We start from the raw sequence: 12,203 nt of genomic DNA on the forward strand, positions 1-12,203 counted from the left end.
CACCAAGAGACTCCCCCACCTTATGGCTCTGGCCTGGCCTTGGAATTAGCTTTGGCCAATAGAATGAGGCAAAAGTGATATTGTACCAGTTCTGAGCATGGGCCTCAAGAGGCTTTGCTCTATTCCATTCTTACTTTTGGATCCTGGTTACCACCAGGAGAGTAAGCCTGAGCTAACCTGTCAGAAGATGAGAGACCATACGAAAGAGAGCTAAATTTTCCAGGTCGAAGCTATCCTAGATCAGTCAGCTCACACTGACTAACCAGTGGACTAGGTTGCCATGAAGGACCCAACCCAGATTTTCAGAACCAACTAGCTAATCTGTAGATGCATTAGAAATAACGAAGAGATAGGGGCACCTGTGTGGCTCAGTCGGTTGAGCATCTGACTTTAGCTCAGGTCATGATCTCATGGTTCTTGAGTTTGAGCCCTACACTGGGCTCACTGCTGTCAGCGCAGAGCTCACTTCGAATCCTCTGTCCCTGTCTCTCTCTTCCCCTTCCCCGCTCACACACACACTCTCTCAAAAGATAACACATTAAAAAGTAAAAAAAAGAAAAAAAGAAAGAAAGAAAGAAAGAAAGAAGAAAGAAATAACAAAGAGCTGTTGTTTTAAGCCACCAAATTTTGAATAGTTGTTACTTAGCCATAGTTAACTGATGTAATAGTTTCTTACAAAAATCCATCAGTTGTTGACTTGATATGCTGGGCCAGCCCATATTTGTTACAAAGATATACTTGGTACTCACATGCCTTCTCCCTTTCTTTGACTCTTCCCCTAAACAAATGGTAATTCCTCATTAACTATTTAGATACCAAAGTCCCCAGTCTGTTGTCCCCAGTTTCTCACTTCAATGTTAGGCCTTCATCCATGTTGAAGTGTTAATCACTAACTGAAGATTAAAATCATTTCCTGAGAGGGACTTCTGTAATTCCAAAGATCATAGATGTTCAATTTTTAAATGGCTGTGTTTGTTTTCTGGGGCACCTACAGACTGGGTGGCTTCAACAGCAAAAAAATTATTTTTTCATTGTTCTGAAAGCTGGAAGTCCAAGATTAAGGTGTCAACAGGATTGGTTTCTTCTGAGGCCTCTCTCCTGGGCTTGTAAATGGTCTTCTTCTCCCTGTGTCTTCCCATGGTCTTCCCTCTCTGTACATGGCTATGCCCTAATCTCCTGTTTTTAAGATACCACTCATGTTGGATTAGGGCCCATCTTCATGGCCTCATTTTAATTTAGTTACCTTGTTAAAAACCCTATCTCCAAATACAGTCACATTTGAAAGTATTGCCGGGGCGGGGGGGGGGGGGTAGTACTCTACCCCCACACTGGGCCGGGGGCCAGGACACAAACCCACAACAAGTCGTTTCAGTGAATTTCAAACAGCAAAGGGTGGGGACAGCAGAAAGCTTCTAGAATGGAAGAGCTTGCAGGGGAAATGTCAATAAATATGGAAAAAGGGGATAGGGTCAGACACCAAACCAGGGGAAGCTACTAGTTTTCATTGAACACTGACGACTGTTCAGCACTATACTGAGTTTATTTCTATGATGTTCATTCATTCCTCACAGCAACCTTATTAGGTAGTTCCTATTATGTTTAACATAATAGTTTTGTCCAGGTTATGCAGTGATATAAGTGGCAGAGCTGATTTTACTCCACTCTGTCTGAAATTCATATTCTTTCCTCTAGCAAACACAAATAGGATTTGGGTTTGGAAACAGAGCTAAGTAATTAGTGGGTACTTCCAGATCATATCCAGGAGCAAAATCTGAGGATAGATGAATTCAAACAGTAAATGAGGGAAGCAACATCAGAATATAATTTTCAAAAACTTCAAAAGCAATACTTTCTCACAAATATATAGGAAATATGTCAATTAATTGCAGAAACTCATCAATGGCAGTATTATTAACAGGATCGTAAAATGGGTTCAAAGGAGAGTTCAAAATACTGAAGCACATATTGTCAGTCAAAGAAAAAATGTTGAAATGAGATTGTTAATTAAATACAAAACTGCTTGGGGCGCCTGGGTGGCGCAGTCGGTTAAGCGTCCGACTTCAGCCAGGTCACGATCTCGCGGTCCGTAGTTTGAGCCCCGCGTCAGGCTCTGGACTGATGGCTCAGAGCCTGGAGCCTGTTTCCGATTCTGTGTCTCCCTCTCTCTCTGCCCCTCCCCCGTTCATGCTCTGTCTCTCTCTATCCCAAAAATAAATAAACGTTGAAAAAAAAATTTAAAAATAAATAAATAAATAAATAAATAAATACAAAACTGGCTAATGTGCTACAGGGCAACAAAACTATTTTACAGGATAGGACAGAAATCATTTGCCACTTATCAATCTTTTAGAAGCTAACATTTAACTTTGGAAAGTCTGGGCCCTAATCACTGGTAGCCAGTAAATCAAACAAAGGTACATTATGCTAGAGTTGCTATTTCCAAGATGGTGGCCAAGTCACATCTGGCTATTTAAATTTGAAATTAAATTACTTAAACTTAAGATGTGGTGTGTACATATATATATGCACATATATATGTATATATATGCATGTATATATATGTATATATATGTATATATGTATGTATATATATGTATATATATATAATGGAATATAACTCAGTAATCAAAAATAATGGAATCTTGCCATTTGCAACAACATGGATGGAACTAGAGTGTATTATGCTAAGCATACCAAGTCAGAGAAAGACAAAAGATTTCACTCATATGTGGAATTTAAGAAACAAAACAGATGAACATAGGGAAAGAGAAGCAAAAATTAGATAAAAACAGAGACGGAGGCAAACCATAAGAGACTCTTAAATACAGAGCACAAATTAAGGGTTACTGGAGGGATATTGGGATGTTGGGTGGGGGGATAGGCCAAATGGATGATGGGCATTAGGGAGGGCACTTGGATGAGCACTGGGTGTTGTATATAAGTGATGGATCAATAAATTCTACTTCTGAAATCATTATTACACATTACACTATATCCATGTTAACTAACTTGGATTTAAATTAAAAAAATTTTTTTTAATTAATTAAACTTACATAAAGTTAAAAATTATGTTCCTTAATTGCACATGTTTCAAGTGTTCAATAGATACATGTGGCTAGTGGCTACCATACTGAACAACTCAGATATAGAACACTTCCATCAACACAGAAAATTCTATTGGACGCACTTCCCTAGAACATCAGGTAAACCTCAGACAAGCTTGTTATAAAATACTCTACTATGATACTAAAAGGGCAAAATTTTGCATAATATTCTTTAATAGCAGGAGCCATGACTTTCAGGAACTTGGAGTTTTATTGGAAGAGCATTGAAAATTGAGATGAGTGTTTAGGTGTGCTGGCAGCTGCTATGACAAAGGTTTATTCTGAGATATTCATCTGGACTTCTCCCATGGTCCATACCATTTTCAAGACATCCCTACTATATTATGGCTGAGATGCTGTGTGGCCCTGGTGCTGCCCACACATGAACCTGTTTCTCCAGAAGTGACATTTCAACACAATGGTCTTGAAATGTTTTCCTGTCATATCCCAAAACTAATTTTGAAAAATTAGACCTTCTCACAAATTGTGAATCCAATGAGATAATACTGTTACAGCTTATTTTAAGCACTCAAAAGGAATATAACTACAAATGGCATTTTGAAACTTAGAATCATCCATTAAAAAGAAGAAATTCTCCAGTGATAGAAAATTTACAGGGGCACCTGGGTGGCTCAGTTGATTAAGCATCTGACTCTTGATTTCAGCTCAGATCATGATCTCACAGTTCGTGAGTTTAACCCCCACATCAAGCTCTGCACTTGCAGTGTGGCGCCTGCTTGGGATTTTCTCTCTCTCCCTCTCTTACTGCTCCTCCCCTGCTTGTGTTCGTTCTCTCTCTCTCTCTCTCTCTCTCTCTCTCTCTCTCTCAAAACAAATAAACTTTAAAAAGAAAATTTTCATTATTTCTTTTACTAGTTGAAATCAAATTTTTATTATGGTCTTCCTATATGATTTTATCCACAGGTAATTTATTTTTGAAAAATTCTATATTCTTCTAAGCACCAAAAATACGTATAGTAAGTTGAAGGTTTTTTCGATTCTTGAAGACCCTAAAGGTTAATATGTTTCAAAATGTGTTGAATAACTTTGTGATTATTGGTAATTTACAATTGATAAAAGCATTATAAATCTATCATAAATTTTGATAAATAAACATTAAACATAAAACCAATTTTTTGCAAGTGTATCTCTTAATGAGATAAATGTGATTTTTTTCCTCAATTTACATATTTGTAGATATTTATCAACACAAGTATTTATTGCTCAAAGAACATGGATCTAATCATGGATTCTATTTCTATTCTTCTGTTTTATAAATATAAACACTGTGAAAGCTTGTTCTCGTGAACAAGTACACAGGATTGGAAGGAGTTTTGTTACAGCAATGGCATTCAGTTATTTGAACTTTCCAAATATATGGCAAAATCACATTGTGATCTATCATTAAAACCTTTAATGATCAGCTACCAGGCGTGAACTTGACAAACCCCTCCTTCAATTTTGCTTAAACTTCATGATTGAAACTCCCTTGCAAAAGGATTTCTATCCCAATCACTACAGTTGTTCAAAATCTCAATTTCTGGGAAGAATAACAAAGAGGCTTTATCAAGAATAATCAAATACTATTAGAAGCCTTATTACTCTTTCAACTAGAGATATATTCTGAAAAGTTTTGGGATATCAAAATATTGCTAATATCCATACACCTTTTTGAATGAAATATGTTTATAAAATGTCTTACAGCATTACATGCCTTAAATACATTTTTCTCTTTTATCAAAATCTCTGAGCTACAGATCAAATCATGGAAAAGTCTCCTGAGTGACCCCATTGACCAAGCCAAGCCTCATTTTAAAAAATCATCAGCCAAACACGTCTTATCTGTCAGAAAAAAATGAGACATTGTTTTTCTACACAATATCCATCTTACAAGATGTGTATGGTAAGGCATATTACTGAAAACATGATGCAAAATTTATTAATTTCATGGTAAATTGTAAAAACACAATAATAAGTCAATAGGCTGTTTATATTCCTTAATTTGTAATTTTTGAACATAGTTAAAATATAAATTATCTGTATACAAAGAGTGTGATAGAAAGCATGGTATTTCTTTGAAATTCATGCTTATGGGGGAGTGTGCATGCGCACTCACACGTGTGTTATATTTGGGTGTTCTGGTTTTTGAGAATAATGAAATAAGACTCAGGTACAACAAATTAGAAAGAATTTCTTAAAGTTCATTAGATATCATGATCAAACTGCCTCCGTGTATTTAATCTAAAAGAATAGCTGGACTGCTGAAAACAAATTGATCTGACAACCAGCACATAATTTAATTTAATTTTTTTCAATGCAAGAAAAACAATGTGACATTTATAAGATGAAACCAGATAGGGTTACTGTAATCAAGATAAATAGCTAATGATATTATTTGATAAAGTAGGTTTTGATTCTCTTATTTAACAACAAATGTAAAAGAAGTCTTATAAAATTTCATCTCTGATTCGTACCCAGAACGAGGTGGTATTCCCAGAAAAAGAGTCCAGTTAATGTGTAAATGAATTAGAGTCACTAGCCTGTCATCTTTCCTTCATTCAAAGGCTCTTTTCTCCCTTGGGATGAGGGATGAGGATTGAGACAGACATGACCTACATTTAAACACATGAAAGAAGGTGGCATTTTAGATTGTCTTATTTCTTATGATCTTTTTGCTTTGTTCTCATGGAATTTGCCTCAAGAGGAATTCCTTCTTTGACGATATTCAGGGATTTAAGAGGTCAGGTCGTACCCTCCCACCTCCCTACTCTGTGATACATCTAAATTAAGCAACATCTAGAAATAAATGGTAATGAAACACTTGTGACATAGTAAGAACTATGTATTTGGACCCTACTCCATTTCCTGGCACATAGCTCCTTAAAACACTTGGAATTTCCAAAATCACAAGCATCTAATGAGAGTACCAGAGGCTGGGAGCTCCAGATTAACCTCAGGATGGGGTCTGGTTGCCAAGGGAACCAGCCATATGATTCAAGGGTTGGAACTTTCAGCCCCACTTGAGACTGGAGGTGACATAATCACCAATGGCCAATGATCTAATCAATCATCCCTATATAATGAAGCCTCCATAAAAACCCTAAAGGAAATAATTTGGAGATCTTCTAGGTTGGTAAACACATAGAGGTGCTGGGGGTGGAGCCCCAAGAGAGGGCATGGAAGCTCTACACACCTTCCCCCATGCCTTCCCCTATATATGGCTTTAATAGAAACCAAAGAGGGTAAAAAAAAAAAAAGTGATCTAAACATGGAAATAAAGAATATGAAAAATAGCAGGAGAGAAAATCCAATAATCCAAAGACAAATGAAATATTAAAATAATGACAGGAATCTGTGAAATTGTGAACAATAGAAATAACAGCAAATGGCAATAATTAAGCAAACCCAAAAGCTGGCTCTTCGAAAAGCTTCGTGAGAAAGATGTCTGGCAAGACTGACTGGGAGGAGTTAGCAAATACACAAATCCATAAGGTTTAAAGACTATATATGCAACAGAAATTAAAAAAAATAATGTTATGAAATACTCTATGTCTATTAATTTGAAAACCTACATGGAATGAACAATTTCTTAGGAGAGTAACGGCAAACACAATCAATGTAGAGAGAAGCTAAATGAACCAGTAAGAATTAAAGAAATTGAATTGATTGTCAAAGACTTCTAAAAACACCCCGTCTAACTGGTTTTATGGGTATTTTCTCCCAAATATTTAAAAAATGATTAATTCCTGTTGTTTACCATTTTCTCCAGAAACTACTAAAAGTGAAGTCTGCCTCCCTATAACTGAAAAAATAAAAGAGTTTAAAAATTATTGCAACAATGGGGAATCCTGCTCAGTGGATTAAGTGTGTCCAACTCTTGATTTAGGCTCAGGTCATGATCTCACAGTTCACGAGTTCAAGCCCCACATCAGGCTCTGTGCTGACAGTGCAGATCTGCTGGAGATTCTCTCTCTCCCCCTCTCTGCCCCTGCTGCTCTCTCTCTCTCTCTCTCTCTCTTCCCCGCCCCCCGCCAAAGTAAATAAACTTTAAAAAAATAAAATGATTGCAACAATCAAACATCATTAAAATAATTTAAAGAGGGGAATAATGTGACCAGATTTACAATAAAAGATCACTCTCACTGCTGAGTAAGGCATGGACTGGATGAAGCTTAAGTTGAGGAGAAGGGGATCATGTTAGGAGAATATTGCAGTAGCCTAGGTGAGAGAGATGATAAGAACCAGAACTCAGAAAGTAACAGTGGTGGTGGAAGAGATATTAAAGAGCTTTTAAAGAATTAAAATTGACAGGTCTTGATAACTGACTAGCCTTGAGAAGTTATGGTGAGGGAGGGCTCTAAGGTGACTGCCAGATTTCTGGCCCAGGAGACAGAGAGAGTCCCAGTTCCATTAACCAAGGTGGACGTGGAAGAGGTAACCAGAGGGAGAGGTAAACAGCCACAGTTAGGACTAGAGGAGCAGGAGGACATTTGGCGATTTTTTAGATGCCAAAAGCTTCCCCAGAAGTAGGTGCCCAGTAAGCAGATGAATATAAGGATCCAGATCACAGGAGGAAAATCTGGGCCAAAGAGGAAGAGGATTAAACAAAGAATAGCATGTTCAAAAAGCCTGTGAGGGGAGGAGAATGGCAAGATATGAGCCTGTGCTCCAGTGACTGGAACAAAAAGAGCCCAATTCAAGAGCTACAGGAGTAGGTAGGAGTCAAGGGATGCAGGCTTTGCTGGCCATCTTAGAGAGAGCTGACTTTATCCTAAGAGCAAGAGGAAGCCTGAGAAATCTAAGCGGGGTGGGTGGGGGTGAGTGGGAGTTAGGGTGGCATCGAGGAGTGTGACAGGATCACTCTGGCTCCAAAGTAGTGAATGGATGGATGAGGGCAATAGTGGATAAGATGAGATCAGTTAGGAGGGCACTGCAACAGTCCTGGAAAGAGATAACAGTGGCTGGAACTGGGGCAGTGGCCGTGGAGATGGAAAGCACGGAAGAATTCAAGATGTATTAGGAGATCATTAGGTCTTAAGCCTCCTGTGGAAATGTGAATTTAAATAGGCCCAACAGAATAAGAATAAATTAGAAGGAATCCAGAAGTTACCCAGGCTAGAGGGGCAAGGTGAGTAGAACATACATCATCACATATGATGGCACAGGATGGCGTGGTAGGGTAGTTGCAAGTAGTTGAATGAATACAAGTTATATCACCCATGTCTATAAGGTCAAGTTCTGGGCAAAAGGAGGTTATCATAATTACAGACATGGAGGGCTGCATCGGGGCAAGTTGAACCCACTTTAGTGTCAGGTAGGTAGAGAGTCTCAATGTTCCAGGATTATCAGAGCCCTCAGAGGATCAAGAATCAGAAAGCCTGTAATCTAGATCCATTTGCTACTGATTTGCTATGTGACATTCATTCATTCATTCACTTACTTGTCTATTAATGAATCAATTCATTCTCTTATTCAATAAATATTTATTGAGTGCTAATACAGAGAGGTTTTATGTTATATGCTGAAGAAATGAGGAAAAAGACAGACAAGCCACTGCTTTCATGGAAAACATGATCAGTGCTTCTTATGCTCCTCTCTCCAAATCAAAGATCTTCTTCGTAGTTTATGCCAATTTCTATGGAGCAAATATCCTGCCATGGTTGATTTCAAGTTACCACCATGATGTCAACTGGTTCACAGAATTCCCAGGAATGTAACAGTTCATTCTCACAGGCTGGCAATGCCAGCCCAGCATCACTGGAATTGACGCTCTAATGAGGGATACAGGAGAAGCCAATGGCAGGAAATAAAGTAGGAAAGTAAATATTATTATTATTTCATTACTGGTAGCTAGTGATAAGTGTGAAGTGGTGCTGCGATAAAAATTATAATGTGGGAAGGGGCACCTGGACTGATGGCTCAGTAGGTTGTGTCTGACTTCAGCTCAGGTCATGAATCTCACGGTTCATGAGTTTGAGCCCCATATTGGCCTCTGTGCTGACAGCTCGGAGCCTGAAGCCTCTTTCAGATTCTGTGTCTCCCTCTCTTTCTGCCCCTCCACCACTTGTGCACTGTCTCTGTCTCTCAAAAATGAATAAAAAATGTTAATTTTTTTTTTTTAAATCATAAGGTGGGAAGAATAGTTAGTTAGAATGGGTTTCTCTACTGAGGCTCACAGATTCTTTTCTCTCTTTCTCCTATACCCACCATTTTGGTAATGCCTTCCCACACTGACCTTAAGCTTGGTCATGGGAATTGCTTTTGGAAATTAGCAAACATGGGGCAAGAAGAGGCTTGAAAAACATTATTAACAATAGCCAAATTATGGAAAGAGCCCAAATGTCCATCCACTGATGAATGGATAAAGAAGATGCGGCATATATATATATATATATATATATATATATATATATATATTACTCAGCCATCAAAAAGAATGAAATCTTGCCATTTGCAATGACATGGATAGAGATACAATGTATTATGCTAAGTCAAGTAAAGCAGTGAGAGAAAGACAAATACATGATTTCACTCATGTGGAATTTAAGAAACAAAACAGATGAACATAAGGGAAGGGGAAAAGAGAGAGAGAGAGAGAGAGAGAAGCAACCCATAAGAGACTCTTAACTATAGAGAACTGAAGGTTGATGAAGGGAGGTGGATGGGATGGGGTAAATGGGTGATGGGTATTAAGGAGGGAACTTGTTGTGATGAGCACCGGGTGTTATATGTAAGTGATGAATCACTAAATTCTATACCTGAAACCAATTTTACCATATATGTTTACTGACTAGAATTTAAATTAAAAATTGAAATTTAAAAAATGAGATAAAAAAAGAAGAGGCTTAAAAAAGCATTTGTGCATTTCTACTTTCACTCATGATTCCCTGCCTTCCCTGTGAGAATATGGATGTCCCCAGCATGCTGGAGGATGAGGAACATGCGGATCAGAGCTGAGTTGGCTCAGTAGAGCCACGGTCCAGACATGTGAGAAGTTACTGCCAAGATCACCAAAACTACGCTAGATGGCCCGCACCAGACTGGAGACTCACAAGTGAGCCCTGCCGTGCCTAGGTCTTAATCAGCAGAATAACCTAGGACATCTGTAGACCCCGGACAATAATAAATGATTGTTATTTTAAGCCAGTAGGTTCTGAAATGGCTTGGTAACTAATACAAATGGCATCTATATATCTATTGATTGATCGGTCAGTCTAATCTGTCTATCCATCCATCCATCCATCGATCATCTATCTATCTAGGTAGAGAAACAATACAGAGATCAAGAATTTGTGAGGAGGGGGGCACCTTGGTGGCGCAGTCGGTTAAGCGTCCGACTTCAGCCAGGTCACGATCTTGCGGTCCGTGAGTTCGAGCCCCGCGTCAGGCTCTGGGCTGATGGCTCGGAGCCTGGAGCCTGTTTCCGATTCTGTGTCTCCCTCTCTCTCTGCCCCTCGCCCGTTCATGCTCTGTCTCTCTCTGTCCCAAAAATAAATAAACGTTGGAAAAAAAATTAAAAAAAAAAAAAAAAGAATTTGTGAGGGACAGTATTTTTTGCTAAGATGACAATTACATAGAAACCGTCAAATATTTAGACATGTAGTAAAACAGTGTCTTTTAAATTTATAATTAAGAATTCAATGAATTAAATATATGTCTTTAGGGTAAAACAAAAATGGGAATCTGACTATGCAGAGGTTTGTCTTTCAGTTCCACTTAACTTTAGAAAACGTACCTGATGGTTTCATTTCTGGTTATTGAAATTAGACATCTGTGCCTTTATTGGTTTCTCCATTTTGTAAGGTGAAGAGAAATCTTACTTTGTAAGAGGGAGAGAAAGCCTTAGAAATAACTTACTCTAATTTCATCCAACTTGCAAAATCTGTGCTGTCTTTACCAACGTTTGATTTTTTTCCCATCTACTTCCCCAGGAATTTCTCTTTATGCGCTGCTGTGCAGAAAATGGCTGTGTGCTTCTTTGTATCACACATTCACACACTGTGTTAGCACAGATTCCTTGGAAAACCAAGAAAGCAGAAATTTTAAAAGAAAGGCGGCATGTGCTAAATTTCTCTTGGACCTCTGCTTTTTATTTACTTTAATTATTCCAATAAGGCCTCAGTAGTTGGGCAGAGGGAAAAAAGTGAATTAAAAAATGTAATAAGGGGCACCTGGGTGGCTCACTCGGTTAGGCGTCTGACTTCGGCTCAGGTCATGATCTCGCGGTCTGTGAGTTCGAGCCCCGTGTCGGGCTCTGTGCTGACAGCTCAGAGCCTGGAGCCTATTTCAGATTCTGTGTCTCCCTCTCTCTCTGACCCTCCCCCATTCATGCTCTGTCTCTCTCTGTCTCAAATATAAATAAACGTTAAAAATTTTTAAAAATAATAATAAATAAATAAATAATGTAATAAATTTACAGATCTATATCACTAACCATGACTCGTTGATCTTTATTGACTTGTAGTGAGCTTTGGGCCTGGAATATAGCAGGCCACCAAGAAATATAGCAGATCACCCTAGAGACCCATTTTAATAGGGGGGCATTGGCAACATTAATGTTTGGATTAGTGCTTATCCCCCAAATAACATTCAGAATGTTCCTATAAACCTATGTGGTTTTATCACATTTTATCACTAAGAAATTTATAGCAGTCCCAAGCAATGTAGCAAAATAATTTTCGCCCCTGAAGTTCAAGGGGGTAGAATTGTTCTCATTAGGCACATCACATTAAACCCACATCATTCTTGTCATGCAAAAGGGACATGCTTTTGAAGACCAACTGCTGTGAATTTAGCTCTTTTATTTTATGTTGATTATTTTTACACAGCGTAATTGCCTTAGCTGATGATCATATTCACAGGACAGTGGTAAATTGCTAAAATGTTCACCAATGAGCCACAAGGACAGGTTTCCGTCTGTATTTTTTTTTAATCATGATTTTAAAATGCTTTTAGAAAACAAAAGCAAATTAGAAAACAAAGACCTTTTCTCAGTACTAGATTAATTTCAAGTAAGTGTTTGTCATATGAAGACTGTACCTGAAAATTACTCAAAAAACCCACTATGGTAGAGATTTTACATTTTTTTCCTGATTTTTT

The sequence above is a fragment of the Herpailurus yagouaroundi genome, unplaced genomic scaffold (assembly GCF_014898765.1).
Source record: "Herpailurus yagouaroundi ecotype Mexico unplaced genomic scaffold, PumYag 196, whole genome shotgun sequence".
Taxonomy (NCBI): Eukaryota; Metazoa; Chordata; class Mammalia; order Carnivora; family Felidae; genus Herpailurus; species Herpailurus yagouaroundi.